We start from the raw sequence: 17,770 nt of genomic DNA, 5'->3' as shown, positions 1-17,770 counted from the left end.
TCTGATGTGCCAGCATCTGACCCACCAGACCATTCCTTCTATAGCTCAGGAGACTACTCAACCCCATCTGCTCTCAGCCTGTAATGTCTGCTCTTGCTGAAGCTCTTTAGTTCCATATTCTCCTCATTCCTCTCCAAGTCTAGCTGGATTGCAGAGTTAATCTTATGCTTATGAATATGAAATATATATATGCACATGTGTATATATATCAAAAGTTTTGTATAATAAAATGAGTTAATCAGCACTTGTGGAAAATAAACCAAGGGGTTGTTCATGGAAGGAAATGTCATCATGATCCCACATGTGACTCCACTATGAACAGCATTTGCATGGTAAAATAATGATAATTAGTAGATTTAAGAATATATAGAGTGCAGGGTTGTAGTGGGTTGGTCTGATGCTGCTTATATTCTATTGCTAATATTAGGCCCCCAAGACCTGGTTGGCCCAGAGTCAAGAGAATCTGTACCTAGATCCAAGTGACTTGATGTGGCCTTGCCCCCAAGTTCTTTCTCACTCGTGAGTAAAGATGCCAACAGCCAATAACTGGGCAGAAGAGACATGGGTGGGGTTTAGGATTCCTGGGCTTGGGGGTTGGAAGAGAACCACAACGAGAAAAAGAAGGTGAAGGAGGAAGGAGAAGCCACCATGGGTTAAGTGAACCATAAAAAATGTGGCTCTGAGGGCTGGCCAATTGGAGTTAAGAGTAGCCCAGATGAAACATAGTAAATGCACCGACCTGCAGGGATAATCAACAGGGACCCAGGGCAAGGGAATGAGAGAGTGGGAGGGAAAAGAGACACAAAGAATGAGAGCAAGTCAATCATACTGATCAAGCTCTGAAAAACTTTATTCAGGAGTGGCAATATAAGCATAAGCAAGAGGAGGCTCCAAGGGAGGGGGGAGATTCTGGGGGTTCTCTGAAGGTCAGGTGGCAATCTTCAGCTCCTGGAACACGGTCACCGTGTCCTCTTTACCTACAAATATTCTTACTGTTATGACCAAAAATGTTTTCTCAGGATTGTTTATGTAAGGTAGAAATTTTCCACGAGGCCATGGTTGAGACCATAGCTCTCGGCAAGTAAATAGTAGTAAGACAGGGTTATCAATAGGAAAGTAGATTCTAATAGCATAGAGGGTAGATATCTGCCCAGCTCTAGTGCTGATTAAGGCTTATTGCAAATATAAAGGTAGTATATCCAGGAACTAAATGGTCAAAGGCGAAGTAGAAACCCCAAGATGGGATTAAAATTTTCCGCAACATAGGGTGGGATTGATAGCAGTGTAAGATGAGCATACCCCTGACTAACATCCTAGAGATTATTGGTAATATTTAAAATGACACGAGAAACAACTATACAGCCAGCCACCATAGGGCCTACCACAGTGGGAGCCACTGTACTGTGCAAGTATGTGATGGAGAGGAGGGAAGAAAAAGAAACAGAATGGTGTGAACACTGTGAAGAGAGGCAGAACTGGAGACACAAAGGTAGAGATGTCAGCAGCCTGCTCTGCCACCCAAAGCCATGGTGAAATCTCAGCCCATGCTGCCTTAGAGGGCCCTATCTGGGTTCTGGTCATGCATCAGCAGGGGTCTGTTTCAATGTCCAGGCCCGTGTTATCACCAAGGCCATGCGGATGTCCCTAGTCTGGGCTGTGATCATATTGATTTTCAAGGACTGTGCAGAGCTGGTCCTGCCTCAAACTGTCTGTGCACTTGGAACAACTGACCCTGCACCACCACACCAGGATAGCACAGTGGAGCTGGCCCTGGTGGCAGGGGTGTGGATGAGCCATCCCCAAGGTGTGAAGCTGGCCCTGCCACCTATCTCCCATGAGGTGATGTGGGCCAGGGAGAGATGTCCACCCACCCACCACCACCCCCACACATACCTTGTTCCTGCTGCCTGTGACAGGCAACAGGAGAGCTGGCCCTACTCCTTGTTGGCTGTGGCATATGGTGAGCTAGCCAGGGCAGTGCTGGAGAGCTCACCCTGGTTGGTGTTGTGGGTACAGGACCAGCTAGCAGGCTGACCAACTCAGCTACCACCCAGATACAGACCTTTGAGTTTGCCTACCCCAATATCTACCCCATCTATGAACTGGTGGGGCACATGAAGGGGCCAGGCTTACAGATCCAAAGCTTCAGGATCTCCATGACACAGGATAACAAGATATCTGAGAGGAGTCCCAGTGAGGGTCCAGGATTGATAGTGTAGCAGAAGCCAAAGGCCTCAAAACATATCAATGACTCATCGCAATGAACATTTGTAAGGAAAGATATATGGATAAAAGGGTAAACTGTGAGAGACACTGTGACACTAGGGCTTCCGTGATCAAATGTTTGGTGTGGGGTGTTGTTTTTGTTTTGTTTTGTTTAATTTTTATTTTCTTTGGGGAGTTGCAAGGACAGAGGACAGATATCAAAGGAGCAGGGATGTGAGTGGGATTGAGAAGCATCATGTGAACTCCATGAAGAATCAATAAAATGTTTTAAAAAGAAGAAAGAAACAACTGAAAGTCTATTGTTTATCTTTTCCTGAGATTGCCTCCTGTCAGTTCAAACCAGCTCTAAGCTTGATTGAGTCCTTTCTAGTTGGGGAGTAGTGGGTGGGACTTTAGACAGATTCACATAGCCCATGCTAACCTCAAACAGGTAACCCCTCTGTCTCCACTTCCTGAACATTGGGATAATAGGTTACATGTCACTATGCTGGACACCAGGTTAATTTCTTACACTGTTTTAGTGCTGAACCATCACAAGACAGTACAATGGGATATCAAAAGAGAGATCATAGTGTCATGTGAACAGTTAACTGGTTCTCTCAGAGGGATATAAGAGCTTTGGTTTGTAGCATTTGCCCATTTCCAGGGTGTAAATTAATGACTAATTTCAAACCACTAACTCTGTGTTGTTGAACACAAACCAGGCAGAGCTGGACTCAGCAAACCCTCCTGAGATGCTGTGACGCAGATCCAGAGCTATGCTGTATGGAGTGCAGTTCATGCTTTCTCACCAGATTCCCATCTGCCCTCCAGATCCAGGAGTAGCTGCTAAAGCTACTCTCTCCATCTTTCTATCCAAATCCTCCATGGCAATAAAGTCTATGAAGAAACAATTATCCTGCTATAGCAGTTGAGGTTTTGCTACCAAATCTTTAATTGTTTTAAAATCTGTTTAAATAGATGCTCACCAAAGGAGCTCCCACACAAGGGCTAGCTTTCTCTCATAGTCCAAAGGAAACTGGAGCAAGGCATGAAACAAGTCGAAAGAGAAAGCCAAACAGCATCAGAAACTTTGGGTGACAATAAGATGGCCATTACTCTCTCTCTCTCTGTGTGTGTGTGTGTGTGTGTGTGTGTGTGTGTGTGTGTGTGCATGTGTGTGAGTATATGTATATGCATGTGTGAGTATATGTATGTGTAAGTGTGCTTAACCACTTAATTTCAAAACTGATGAGCAAGTATTTTAATTTCCCCAATTTTCTTACAATTTCAGTTCACAATTAATTGTAATTGTAATTGTAATTCTGATTAATTCAGAATCAAAGCAGTGTCTAAACAGAGTTATTGTGTGCCTTGCCTTAGAGGCTCTTTTAATCTTTAGATTTTTCTACTCATTTTTTCCTTGATTTTTTTTTTTTTTTTTTGGTTGTTGTTGTTGTTGAAATACTGCCTCCCATTTCTTATTGAAGAAAACTGGTCCCAAGTCTAGATTGACTTCATCAACATGGCATCTTTAAATATGTTCTTTCTTCCACATTACTGTAATTTGATTGAAGGGGGAAGAGCCTTGGTCAGATTTGGGTTCAATGATTTTATGTCACCCCCTGTATAGATGATGCTAGGTGTTTCCATCATGTAGCACGTACTGACTCGTGTATCTGTGTATGTGTGATGCTGACAAACAGTTGTGATTATTACCTTCATCCATGCACTCAATAGGCCTCAGAAAACAGTGACAATAAATCCATCTTCACTGACTAATTGGAATTTAGTACTTTAACTAGAGGATATCTTTACAACAGCAATTAGTTATTCTAAGATAAATTAGTTGTTTTTAAATAGGCAGGATGCTTGCATTTCTCTCTTTACTTACCAACTTAAATATCAAATCTGCTCTTTATAACCTTCCAGTGGTGATTAAGAAGTTTGTTCATGAGCCTATTTAATTAATTTCAATCCAAGATTGGCTCCTAAATTCTTTGATGCATCTTTATTAGTCTTGGATAACTTCTTTGCTTTCTGGTAAGAATATTCTGAACTAATTTTGCAGGAATTCTTTCCCCAGATGTATAATCAGCCATTTCTTCAGGAGATGTGATTCCTTCTCAGGGTATTCTGAGGTACTGTCCGAGTCCCAAGGATCTCGTCAGTGCTGTAATCATAGTTTCTCAGTGGTTGCCTAGGATAGGATTAGGAAAAAATGCATTTGAAAAGTCCTATTGATATTTCTCATCGGAAGCAAGACTGTGAAGTCTTCATCTAACCTCTTTCATCTTAATTCTGTATATTCCCTTCCCCCACACCATAAATCCAAACAATCTAATGGTCATATTTATTTGACTGATCCCATGTTATACACACACACAAACAAAATAGAGTGAGAATATTATCATCTCACAGGGACACATAAGGAACTCCTTGAGCACTGCCAGAAATATTTTTTGAGAAGACAGATATTCCACAAGAAAGAGAAAAAAAAAGGAAAAATTGGAAATGACAAACTGGGAGTGGCACAATTTGTACCCAAAATGTGTACAATGCTTTGGGTTGCAGATTGTTATAGATGTTGTGGTCCAAGAGGCTGCCTATATATTGTGGCTATGGAGAATAGAAATTTTTAGTACTCAGGAGTATTAATTTATTAATAATCAGTAGTTTAATTTTAAATGAGTACTGATTTAAATTTTTCTTCTAATAGATATCATCAAGAATCCAGACAGAACACATTTACTTCAAAAATATTAAGAATGGTTTTCCATTTGTTCCACTGATACCATTTTAATTGGTTCTCTGGGAATTTCACATCATACACCCTGATCACAATCCCTTCCCAGTCCTTCCATGCCCATCTCATCTGTGATCTTCCCTCATGAAAAGAAGTTTAAAAAAAAAAAAGGAGAAGGAGGAAGGAGGAGGAGGGAGGAGGGGGGAAGAGAAGGAGGAGGAGAAGGAGGAGGAGGAGAAGGAGGAGGAGGAGGAAGAAGAGGAAGAGGAAGAGGAAGAGGAAGAGGAAGAAGAAGAGGAAGAGGAAGAGGAAGAGGAAGAGGAAGAAGAGGAAGAGGAAGAGGAAGAAGAAGAAGAAGAAGAAGAAGAAGAAGAAGAAGAAGAAGAAGAAGAAGAAGAAGAAGAAGAAGAAGAAGAAGAAGAAGAAGAAGCAACAGCAGCAGCAGCAGCAGCAGCAGCAGCAGCTGGGCTGTAGTGACACATGGCTTTAATCTCAGAGGCAGGTGGATCTCTATGCATTCAGGCCAACCTGGTCTACATAGAAAGTTCCGGGACAGCCAGGGATAAATAGAGAAACACCATCTCAAAAAAAATTAAAAATAGATAAATAGACCGGCAGACAGACAGAAAGAAAGGGAGGGAGGGAGGGAGTAAACAGGTCACCTTTATGTTGTCTATATAACATGCTCAAACTCTTAGTGCCCTGCCTCTTAATTAGACCTGTGTCCTTTCTCTCCCACACCTTCTTTTAAGTTTATAATTCTATGCTCTAAAGTTATGCAGGAGGCACTTATGCTAGTGTTGGGGCAAGGCATGGAGGTCCTCTGACCCTAGCCTGAGGATTGGAATCATGTGCCTCTTTAGAACAGAGCCATCAAGGGCGTCTATGATCACAGCATGGGCTGTCCTCACGACAAAAATCAAGAATACAGCCCTACAATTAGTGAACTTACCAGAAAAATAAAACAAAGCAAACAAAAAGCAAGACTTGGATTTCAAAAGGGAATTCTCTTCTACACCAAACAGCAAGGACGATCATTTGGAATTAGTTCTTATTTTTACCCCAGAACTCAGACGCTCTTTTTGTCCTCTCATGGACTTATTCACAATGAATAGCTTGCCTTTATCATTCCTATCATTTAAACAATTAATTTGTTTCATTTTTTTTCACACCTTTCCCTACAGATCCTAAGGTTCAGATGCAATCTGTGAAGTAAAGTCCATGGCCATGTGACTTGAAGGTTACCCTGAAAACACTTGGCTTCACCATTCTTCTTGAAAAGCCTATAACCTTGCTCATCTCTCTACTCACTAAATTTGGTCTGAGCCTGTATTAAGGGTTACTACATTACTGTCTGCTGACTTCCAGAGAAACTGCTAAGTACCAAGAAAGCAAGCACTTATCCGCTTTTAGTCGTAACCAATGGTTTGCTAATAAGAGCCTAAAAGGATATGAAGGAGTAGGGCAAGGATGCAGAAAACCTCTAATAGGTCACCAAGGGACTTCTGTACCTGTTTATAGAAAGAGGGTCACATCAGATCTTATTACAAGTCCAGTTTAGTTTAGAGCCTTCTGACTGGCAGGTAATGCTCATGATGGATGGTGCGGTGATTATGGATGGGCAGCGTGTGAAGAATTTACATCACATCCTACCCTAATGCACCTATAAACGGCTATACAAGAATAGAAGAGATGACATCGGAGCTGTCTGTAGTTTCTGTCTCCAGCATTAACATCCATGGAGGGAATTCCTCTACCCATTTGTCTCTGTATTGATGTAAGAGTGGCCTGGAGACCAATGGATGGTATTAGATAGAGATATTTAACAAAGAGACAAACATAATTTGCTTATTGTGTGTGGAAACACTGCTTTCCTGGGGTAATCATAGTGTCTTAGGGTTTTATTGCTATGAAGAGACACCATGACCATGGCAGTTCTTATAAAGGGAAATATTTCATTGGGGCTGGCTTACAGTTTCAGACATTAATCCATTATTGTCCTGGCAGGAAGCATGGCAGTGTGCAAGCAGATGTGATGCTGGAGAGGGAACTGAGAGTTCTATATCTTGGCCCACAGACAGCAAGGAAAGAATGTATGCCACACTGGGCATAGCTTGAGTGTAAGAGAACTCAAAGCCTCCTCCAACAGAGCCACATCTACTCCAACAAGGCCATACCTCCTAATAGTGCCACTCCCTATGACCAAGTATTCAAACACATGCACCTATGAGGGCCACTTCTATTCAAACCACCACAAATAGCAACCATGGCTTTCACTTCCAGGATGAGCATTTTTCTATTTGACTTGCACAGAAGATATTTCCATCTGTTTTTTATATCAGAAGGAACTGTGAGAAGTCGAGTGGCCTACCCGAGGCACTGTGCTTGTGAGGAGCTGGAGGACATGTGTAAGAGCAGATATGTGGGGCAGTGAAGACCCTCAGTAGGAGGAATATTCTCTATCTGCAGTATCATCATCCACATTGATGTTTGCTGTGGATCTTAAATATGCCTTGTTAGTTCATAAGCACCGGAAAGGTGAGTCTATAACCCTAACTATCAAATCATATTCTAAAGCTGGGCGCACCTGAAATCCCAGCCCTTGGAGGTAGAGGCAGAAGGATCATAGGTTCGAGGCCAATCTTGTCTACAGAGTGAGATCATATCTTCCAGCTGTTTGCCTCCTACCCCAGAAATAAAGAAGAAGGAAAAAAAATGAAATAAAACATCCTTCAAAGGGTTACTATGAGAACAAAAGAAAAAGTTCTTTAAATTTTCTCACAAAGCTCCTAAAACATGAGAGATGTTCATTGAGAATTAACTAATTTTCCAAACACCCAGGTTAGGAGGTGTGTTGGTAAGTAACCTTTTGGAACTGACCTCAGAATAGCTCCAAGATGCACTTAGTGAACAAAATGAGTTTGAGAAAGATAAATGGCATTTATGGTTTGGGGAGGGGAGAGCAGGAGGGAGATGCAACCTCAGCCATTGGTTGGGTTGTCTACACTTTTCTACTGTTTGAGTTTTACAATATATGCATGTACTTGAATATTATTTTTATAAAACAATAGTAAATAGCAACAAAAATATAAAGACTTGCTGAACCTTTATGGGTGCAGAATAGATTTTAAAGCTGTTAAGGAATGATTTCTCACTCACTCCTCTCTACTCACAGATCAGCGCTGCTCTCGGACTTCATCAGAGTGCTTTCTCTGCTGTGAACAGTGGTTGATGTAGAAAACTACAAGTGGGCCACAGTGCTAGAGGAAGTGCCATCAGTGGGATCAGTACACGAGGTCCAGTGGCCACAGTGCTGAGAGGAAGTATCATCAGCTTGATCAGTACATGTGTTCCATTTATTATCGCTGCTCTCTTCCCACAAAGCTCAGGGAACATCACAGAAGAGGAGGCAGAAAAACTGCAAGAGCCAAAGCACAGGAAGGACCAGAGCAAAAGTGTCTTCTGGACATGACAAGACCACTGCACTCTTGAGCTCACAGCCACTGTGGTTGCCTTCAACAAACTTGTACAGGTCAAGCCAGTCAACATTCTAGCATAGAGTGGGGAGGGACTTATGAGCCCCAACGCCTACTTGAGGAGCTATTGACAGGTGAAGGTTTCTGGAGAAGGGAAAGTCAGTTTTCCTTAGAAGTGTGGCCTCTGGTTGGTTGACTGCACTCCAGTGCAAGGCCCTATACCCAGGAGTATACAGAAAATACAACGTAGACTTAACAGCTTATTAAAAAGAATAAAGAGGACATGGAGTTGGAGAGGGCTGGGGAGATGGAGCTGGATCTCAGAGGAGTTAGGGTAGGAAGAAGTTGGAGTGAATACGATAAAAATATGCTGCATGGAATTCTCAAAGATTAATAAAAATATGAATAAAAAGAAACAGTCCACCATAAGCAAGAAGACAGACATGCAAACAGACACATAAAACATGATGTAAAAGACAAATGTGTGTGTGTGCATGTACACAGCCAACAAACATATACATATGAAATAATTATAAATAAAAGAGGCTATAAAATTGAGAATAAGGAGCACTGGAAGGATTCAAGAGAGATTATCTGAGAGGAGCTGAAGGGAGATAAATAATTTGATAGGTATAACCAGTCTATGTACTCCATGGGTTCTTTTAGTTTTCACCCTTCTCTACCCCTTTTCTTCCACTCTTTCAACCTCCTAACACTAGATAAGAGATAAAAAAGGATAGAGGGGAAAGAGGGTGATCTATCATTAGACTACTTCCTGCTGATTAGGACCACCGAGTTCCTTGGAGCAAGCTTGATCTTTGCTGTCAGGATAACTAATTTCTTCTTTTTCTTGTTTCTTCTTTGTGCACAACTACTTAACAAGCCATGAGCAACAGCAACCAATAGCCACAAACCAACAAATCACCCCTTTTCTCAGAGCCCTAGCTTTTATATACCCTCTGACGAGTACCCAGGATTCCAAACATCACACAACTGCAGAAGCTATCTGCAGCTGGAAGAATCACGCTCCTGCTAGAGCATGAGGCAAGTCATAGTTCACTGCTATGGACAATCTGAAGCAGCCCCATGTCCTACACCTGAGATTAAAATGAAGAAATATTCCCATAATAGTTCTGTGTTTTTCAAAGAAACCAAAACTCCAAAATTGTCACTACAGATAGGATTAAGAATCACCATGGAGACCGGGCGTGGTGGCGCACGCCTTTAATCCCAGCACTTGGGAGGCAGAGGCAGGCAGATTTCTGAGTTCGAGGCCAGCCTGGTCTACAAAGTGAGTGCCAGGACAGCCAGGGTTACACAGAGAAACCCTGTCTCGAAAAACCAAAAAAAAAAAAAAAAAAAAAAAAGAATCACCATGGAAATCAACTCCTGAAAATGTCAGGAGGGACAATGTGAGGGACATCTACATTGTGCTTGTTGAGGTAGAGAAGAATCACCCTAATTATAGATGCCACCATTCCACGGCCGAGTCCTGTACTAAATGAAAGGGGGAGAGCTAGCTGAGCTTATCATTCCTGCTTCCCCACTGCCTATGACATGTGACCAGCTGCCTCCTCGAGCTGTCCTGCCTCCAAGCCTTCCCCTCCCTACTCTGTATCCCTTTGAACTGTAGCCAAAGAGAACTCTCCTTCCCTTAGTCAGCCTCTTGCCAGGTGCTTGGTCGCAGCAGTGAGAAAAATAACTAAGGTGGCATCCATCCATTATTTATTCAAACATTTAAGAGCCTCCTGTGCCAGGTACTTTTGTTCCAACTCTCTAGGGAGATAACATGTTACATGCGTCCATGCAGTGATTTGCAAGGGTAGCTACTTCTTGTTCTCTGTAAAATTAATTTTCACTTATTGTCTTAAAGTTGTTAATAGTATGATTGGGATTATTTATAAAAATACTCATTAAGGCAACCATCAAATATGAAGTGAAGTGAGAGAAACCCCTATCACCTGCTGTCACCCTTCAGAAATGTTCACATTATAAAGAAAAGCATCACTTTGTAAAATGCACTTTTTATTCCATAAAATTTAAGGCTTTGGGTCAGGCCACTCTGAACCTGCACTGTATAAGCATAAGCAAGACACACCCACTGTCAAAGGCTTTACAACACAGCGATAGTATCTGTCTGCATAGATCATGGTAAAATGCCTTCCCAAGGGTTTTCATCCATGAAAACCTAGGGGGAATAATAATGGAAAGCAAAGTGGAATTTATTAAATTGTTCTTTTATTGTACCTGCACAATCATTTCGGCCCCGATTTCCACAGGCACAAAAGAAAACCAAATTAAGTATTGGATTTATTGCCTGCTTTGGGCATCTTGACATCTACTGCATAAACTTAAGTCTGTTTCCTTGCAACTGTTGTCAGAGGCATCTTGTGTTTCTCACTGACAAATTATATAACAAAGAGACAAAGGAGATTACGGCACTAGACAAATCAGGCAGCATCAGTAGAGATAGCACTCCCCAACTGTAAGCTAGCTCTCCTATTTCTCAGATCAGATTGTAGTTTTTTCAACTCTAGCAGTCTATTATTTTAAGAGACAGTTACAACATAATGACACCGAATCATAAAAAGAAAAACAATGGAACAGATGCATTAGGCAAACATCAGTCAAGAGATATATAAGGCAAATAAGAGACAGGTGACATGAGAGGAAAAGGAACAAGCCATCAAGAAGATGTGACAATCACAAGAGTCTGTGAGCATCTGTGAGCCACAGGACAAGACATAGCATCAGAAATAACAAGGCAGTTGCAAAATCAAATGGAGAGGGCCAAGTCACAGTAAGCAATTTTAACATATCCACACGAGAACTGACATTTAAAGAAGCCACTGGAACTTGAGTAGGAAGGGAATGTTTCAGTTGTAAATGTAATGGTGGTGGTTATGCATTACTCCCTAAGGTGAATAAATACAAAATACCTACCTGGCGCTACGTTTTCAAGTGCCCATGACTCATTCACTTAACTTGATCACAAACAGGTGACAAAGGAGTTTAATAAAACTTGAAGAATTAACATATTTCCTGACCACAAAGCACACACACAAAATAAAAAATTAATAATTTAAATAAATTAATAATCCAATTTAAAATCCAGATATTTAGAAGGCTTTAGTATATGTCTAATAAATCATCAGTTAAAGAAGTTCTCAGAACAGAATAGAGATAATACTTTAGAACCAAACAATAGCTAGTCTGCATCAAAATACTTTTGTGTTATCAAAAGATACACAAGGGTGCACACACTGATATCAGACCGTGGAGATCCATTCATTAAAAGGAAGAGTCAGATATGGTGGAACAAATTTGTAATCCTGGTCCTCCTACCACAGCAGAGGCCAAGGAAGGAGGATTGAGGTAAATTTGAAGCCACTCTTGCCTATGGTAAGGAGAGATAAGAGAGGAAGGAGAGTGGAGAGGGAAGAGTAGGAACATGGGGATATTTGGGGGCTGGAGAGATGGCTGTGTTAAGAGCACAGGCTGCTCTCCCAGAGGACTCAGGTTTGATTCCAACAACCCACATGGCAGCTCCTAGCCTTCTATGATGCCAATCACAAAGGATCAAATGCCTTCTGCATCCTCTTATGGTTTCCATGGCAGCAGGAATGCATGTGGTACACACAGATGCATGCAGGCAAAACACCACACATGTAAAATACTTTTCTCTGTGTAAGGTTTTGGTGCTCAGTTTTCACAAACACAAGTTTCTACCCAATATTACAACATACAATACAATGTTCTAGTCTTTAGAATGTTATTCAACTATTCCTCATATTCTTTTGAATTGCATGACTTAAGAACAAACAAAATCCATGATATTTTGGTTAACTCGGTGTATTTATATAATGAAAAGCTCTATCAAAATCCTTTTCACTGGAAAAATAAATAGAACAGACAATGGATCTACCAAAGTTCACATTCACTTTGGTAGATGTCAGTGTGGGACAGTTCATGACAGCACAATTTGCCCTTAATCCACCAGAGCTGACCAGCTTCCAAGCTAACTGTTAAATTATTTTACTGAGATTTTATCTTGTTGGTATCTGGCTCATTCCACATCATCGTCAGGCAAGCTCTGAGCACTTACAGTTCTCTGACTAATGGTCGGAAGCTTGGTCAGGAGCATCTGGAACACTGGTGGTGGAAGAGTCGTAACACTGGCAGCAGCTGCGGAGGCTGTCCACACACAGCAATGGCATTTGCCAGGTGGTCCACACCCTTCTCGTAGTCACCTTGTGGCTAATAACCCTTCACCGTGCTGGATCTCTTCAAGGAAGAATTTCTGAACAGCTTCAGCATCTTTTAAATCAGGCAACTTGGAAAGCCCAGCTCTCTCCTTAGCAAGCTTGTCTTTCTTTCTTCGTTCTCGAAGCCTGTTCTTGAAGTTGGGGTCACTCCACCTTTTGCGGTCGAAGTAGATGCAATACCGGATGAAGAGGGCACCGCACACACCCGTAGCGATGGCGCTGTTCCGGCCCACCATCTTCACTCGACTGGGGTGTATGCCAGGGCCGCTGCAGCCCGCCTGGCAGCAGCTAGTTCCGACGGATCGGAGGACGCCGGCCGCTTGCTGTAAAATACTTTTAAAAAGAGTTTTTAAAAAGAACATGGAAACTTTGCTGATAAATTTGCACACATATTCGTGCAAAGCGATATTTACCATGGATACTGATGATTGAAAGAAAATTGGCTACAAGTCTTAAAAACCAATAATGCACTCGTCAGTGATGGTGTACACCTTTAATCCCAGCACTCCCAAAGCAGAGGCAGGCAGATCTCTATGAGTTAGAAACCTGTCTACAGAGCTAGTTCCAGGACAGCCTGTCTCAAAAAGTGATACAAACTAGACATCAACAAACCAAATAACCCTATTCTAAAAATGGGGTACAGATCTCAACAGAGGATTGTTTGACATCCTGAGCCACCAGGGAAACAAATCAAAATAACTCTGAGATTCATCTTACAACTGTCAGAATAGCTAAGAAACAAGAGGCTCCCAGGATCCAATGGGGTTGATTTTAGCCGTAATTTGCAGAGAAGGGGGAGATAGAATCTGTGGAGACCACCTCCAGTAGATAGACAACAGATACAGCACCTGGTTGAGGGATGGAGCAACCCACCCATCTCAAATTTTTTTTGTTTTATGTTTTTTGTTTTTTAACCCAAACATGTTCCTGTCCAAAGGAAGAAGAGAGAGAAAAAACAAACAAAAAAAAATACAAAAAAACAGAGACTAAAGGAAGGACCAACTGGGGACCCCACAGACATCAAACCCAACACTTGATCCAAAGGTGCTTGCGGACAGGAACCAAGTGTGGAAGTTCCTGGGGAGGTCCAGCCAGCAACTGACCAATGCTAACCATCAGGGTGAATTTACGGAGCCTGGCCAGGGGAGATGGCAGAAGGACTGGAGGAGCAGAGGAAGATTGCAACCCCATTGGAAAAACAACATAGGCTGGCCTGACCACCCAGTTCTCCCAGAGACTAGACCACCAACCAAAGAATGTACCTAAAGGGATCTTTGGCTTCAGATACATATGTAGCAGAGGATGGCCTTGCCTGACAGCAATGAGAGGGCGACCCTTGGTCCCAGGGAGGTCTGATGCCCCAGAGTAGGGGGATGCTGGAACAGTGGGGCGAGGGAGTGTTGGTGGGTGAGGGAGCACTCTTAAACAAGCAAAAGAGAGGGGAAAGGGGAGCTGTGGTATTGGGAGGACTAGCAGCAGGATATCATGGGATGCAGGGGGGTGATGGATGGGATAACCAGTAAGTAGGATATCATTTGAGATGTAAACAAATGGAATGATTAATACCTTTTAAAAGCGCTAGTAAACGCTCATGCTGAGGAGGATGTGGAGCAAGGGGACACCCCTTCATTGATTGGGAGAGTGCAAACTTGTATAGCCACTTTGAAAATCAGTTTTCTCAGAGATTCGGGATGCAATCTACCTGAAGACCATACCATACAATTCCATAAGACTTTTCATCCAACCAGACACCTGCTCAACTATGTTCATAGCAGCTTTATTCATAATAGCCAGAAATTGTAAACAACCTAGATGTCCTTTAACTGAGGAATGGATAAAGAAGATGTGGTACATTTATACAATGGAGTAATAAGCTGTTAAAAACAATGTCATCATGAAATTTGCAAACAAATGGATGGAACTAGAAAAAATATTATCCTGAATGAGGTAACCCAGACTCAGAAAGACAAATATGGACTATACTCACGTATAAGTGGATATTAGCTGTAAAGCAAAGAATAATCATGCTACAATCTACAAACCAAGAAAGGCTAAGTAACAAGGAGGGCTCTAGGACAATGGGGGTGGGGGGATGATGCATAGATCTCCCTGGGAAGGGGAAATAGAGTAGATATTGCAGATGGACTGGGGTAGGGGTGGAGAAAGGTACAGGAAGGATCAAGTTGGGAGATGTTGTAGGGAGAAAGTACTGGGAAAGACAACTGGAATTGGGGGCAACTCAGGACATGGTAGAAAGGTAGTGCAACAGCAACTCCCAGGAATATATTAGGGTGACCCTAGCTGTCTTAGGGGTTTCTATTCCTGCACAAACATCATGACCAAGAAGCAAGTTGGGGAGGAAAGGGTTGTCTTAGTAATAGGGATATGGAGCCGGAACTGACCAGTTCTTATAACCAGGCAAGATGCCCAATGGAGGGACTGGGATACCAAAGCCAGCCACAAAACGTTTGACCTACAATTTGTCCTGCCAGCATGATGTGCAGTGTAAAGGTAGCATAGAAATTGTGGCAGTGGCCAGTCAACTACTGGTCCAGCTTGAGACCCATACCATGAGAGGGAGTCCATCCCTGAGTCCTGACCGCTCAGAGATGTAGGATAGAACCAAAGAAACTCAGAAAAAAAAAAAGTAAAGAAATGATTCCTAATGATACTTTGCTAAAGCATAGTCAGTCATAAAGTAGGGCAGTCATAAACACCACTGTCAGAGAGCCTCCATCCAGCAGCTAATGGAAACAGATGCAGAGACCACAGCCAAATATTACACAGAACCCAATGAATCCTGTGGAAGAAGGGGAGAAAGGATTGTAGGAGCCAAAGGGGTCAAGGACACCACAAGAAAACCTAAAGAATCGATTAACTTGGGCTCACAGGTGCTCATTGAGACTTAACAGACAACCAGAAAGTCTGAATGGGTATAACCTAGGCCCTCTGAATGTGTTACAGTTGTGTAGCTGTGTAGCTTGATGGTTTGTGAGACCCCTAATGGCAAGGGACTGTGTCTGACACTTTTGCCACCCTCAGGGAGCCTTGTCCTCCTACTGGATTGCCTCATCCAGCCTCAGTATGAGGAGAGGTGCCTAGTCTCACTGAAACTTGCTATGCCATGTTTGGTGGAGATCCCTTTTCTGAAGGGAAACAGAGAAAGAGTGGATGGGGAGGAAGGAGTGGGGAGGAACTGGGAGGAGAGGAGGAAAGAGAAACAAGTCAGAATAAATAAATAATAACTTAATTAATAAAATATACTAAGGTATGGAGAGATGAGTGGGACTGGGGAGCATGATGCGACATTCACAGTAGGGAAGCCCTGTCCCTCTTGCCTGTGGCCTGCACAGTTCAGTCGGGTCTGATAGTCTTTCCCGCACAGCTCCCTTTTGTCTCCTCTGTTCCTTCATGGCCTTCCCCATCTTCTTTCCCTCTTGAAGTTTTCCCTCTCAGCTCCTACCCTGTCTTTAAGTTGCTGGTTCACTTTAATGGGAAAGGTGACAGAGTGTACTAGAGTGACCGTCCTTGTTACTCCCTGGGAATCTGAGATGAATTCACCCACACAGATCATTACTGTTTCCTTTTGCAGTTCTTCATTTATGCTCTGATCATATAAGTTTAGAAAACACTGCCCAAAACACTGGACTGGTTGTAATTTTCTCTGTTTCTTTAATCCAGAAAAGGGAAGGGTAACTGCTCACTGGGGGCCTTCCCTAAAAACCAAAGGCACTAAATCTCACCGGCACATCTGTGCCATCCAAGAGTGCTGATTTCAGATAAAACTAATTTAAGTGCATCAATGTGCATGTTAGCATCCAGAAGATTTACCAGCAAAGAGAATGTTACTAGCCCTATTTCTAGATACTATTTTTACTAATATGCAAAAGTGGCATGCTTTCTTAAATCCCCGCCATCTTTCCTCCAGATGTGGTATTTGTTTCTTGTTTTTTGTTTTTTTGACATTACACAAACCTAGAGGCAACATTTAATTTAACAAAATTCTGAAAGTTCCAAAAGGATTTCACGTTTGCATTTTAAGTAAAGCGTAGGGACATGCTCTTGTCATCTGCCTCCCAGTTCCTCAGTTAATCTCACTGACTGACATGTTCAGGGGCAGGCAAACAGGGAACAATTGGCACAGTGGCATCCTACCTCCTTAATAACAGTTTTATGTAATCATGTTAAGTGCAAGTAATGTCAGATAGTTGTATATTAAAAATAAAACTTAAAATCAGTTTATCAACATGAAAGAAGTTTGAAGTTGCTAATTCTTCTCGATTTAGAACTATAAAATATTGTAATGCTGAATAAATTTGACAGTGATTTATTTTTGTTTTGTTTGGTTTGGTTTGGTTTTTTGGTTTTTTCGAGACAGGGTTTCTCTGTATAGCCCTGGCTGTCCTGGAACTCACTCTGTAGACCAGGCTGGCCTTGAACTCAGAAATTCGTCTGCCTCTGCCTCCAGAGTGCTGGGATTAAAGGCTTGCGCCACTATGCCCAGCTAGTGATTTATTTTTATAATCAAGAATTGAACACATTCATGAGTACCTGCCGGAGTTTGACTTGTTAATAAAACTTCTTTTTATTATTCTTAGACTAATTTGGGGGAGGTTTCTTCAATATTAACAGACTTGGTAGAGATGCCCAGAGTTCACCTCTCTCCCCTCAGCTGAGTTTTCCTGTACTAGGAAATCACCCTTAAAATGAAAACAAGAAACAACTGAACATTCTGTTCCTTATATATAGTCAAGTATGAATCATATAACTAAATGCCATGGAAAAGACCCCGGGAAGATGCATGACATCAATATTTCAATTGTCTAGGGGTAGCAATAATTTATTCTTCAGAGGAGAAGTTAGTAATGATGTCTTTCCATGGTCTATGAAGTGATTTATAGCGCCATGGTAGAACTCCTCAACTTCAAGAAGCAATCTTAAAATTGTATGCTATTATAAATACATTTCTGGGCCCAACTTATTTGTGCATAAAACTTCTTTTCTACAGTTAGAATGACTTGCTTAGGGTATTTTCTTCAGTGTTAAATTGCTAGGTAAGCATTTAAAGCATCGCTGAA

The 17,770-nt window shown here is 42.0% G+C and overlaps 1 pseudogene; it reads right to left on the bottom strand.

The window, feature by feature from the left end:
• Nucleotides 1-12,429: 12,429 nt before the first annotated feature.
• On the bottom strand, nt 12,430-12,928 carry LOC110284424 (mitochondrial import receptor subunit TOM20 homolog pseudogene; annotated as a pseudogene).
• Between the last annotated feature and the right edge of the window lie 4,842 nt (nt 12,929-17,770).

Source organism: Mus caroli, unplaced genomic scaffold (assembly GCF_978045245.1).
Source record: "Mus caroli unplaced genomic scaffold, Mus_caroli_1 scaffold_19, whole genome shotgun sequence".
NCBI lineage: Eukaryota > Metazoa > Chordata > Mammalia > Rodentia > Muridae > Mus > Mus caroli.
This window is presented reverse-complemented; position numbering and strand designations above follow the sequence as displayed.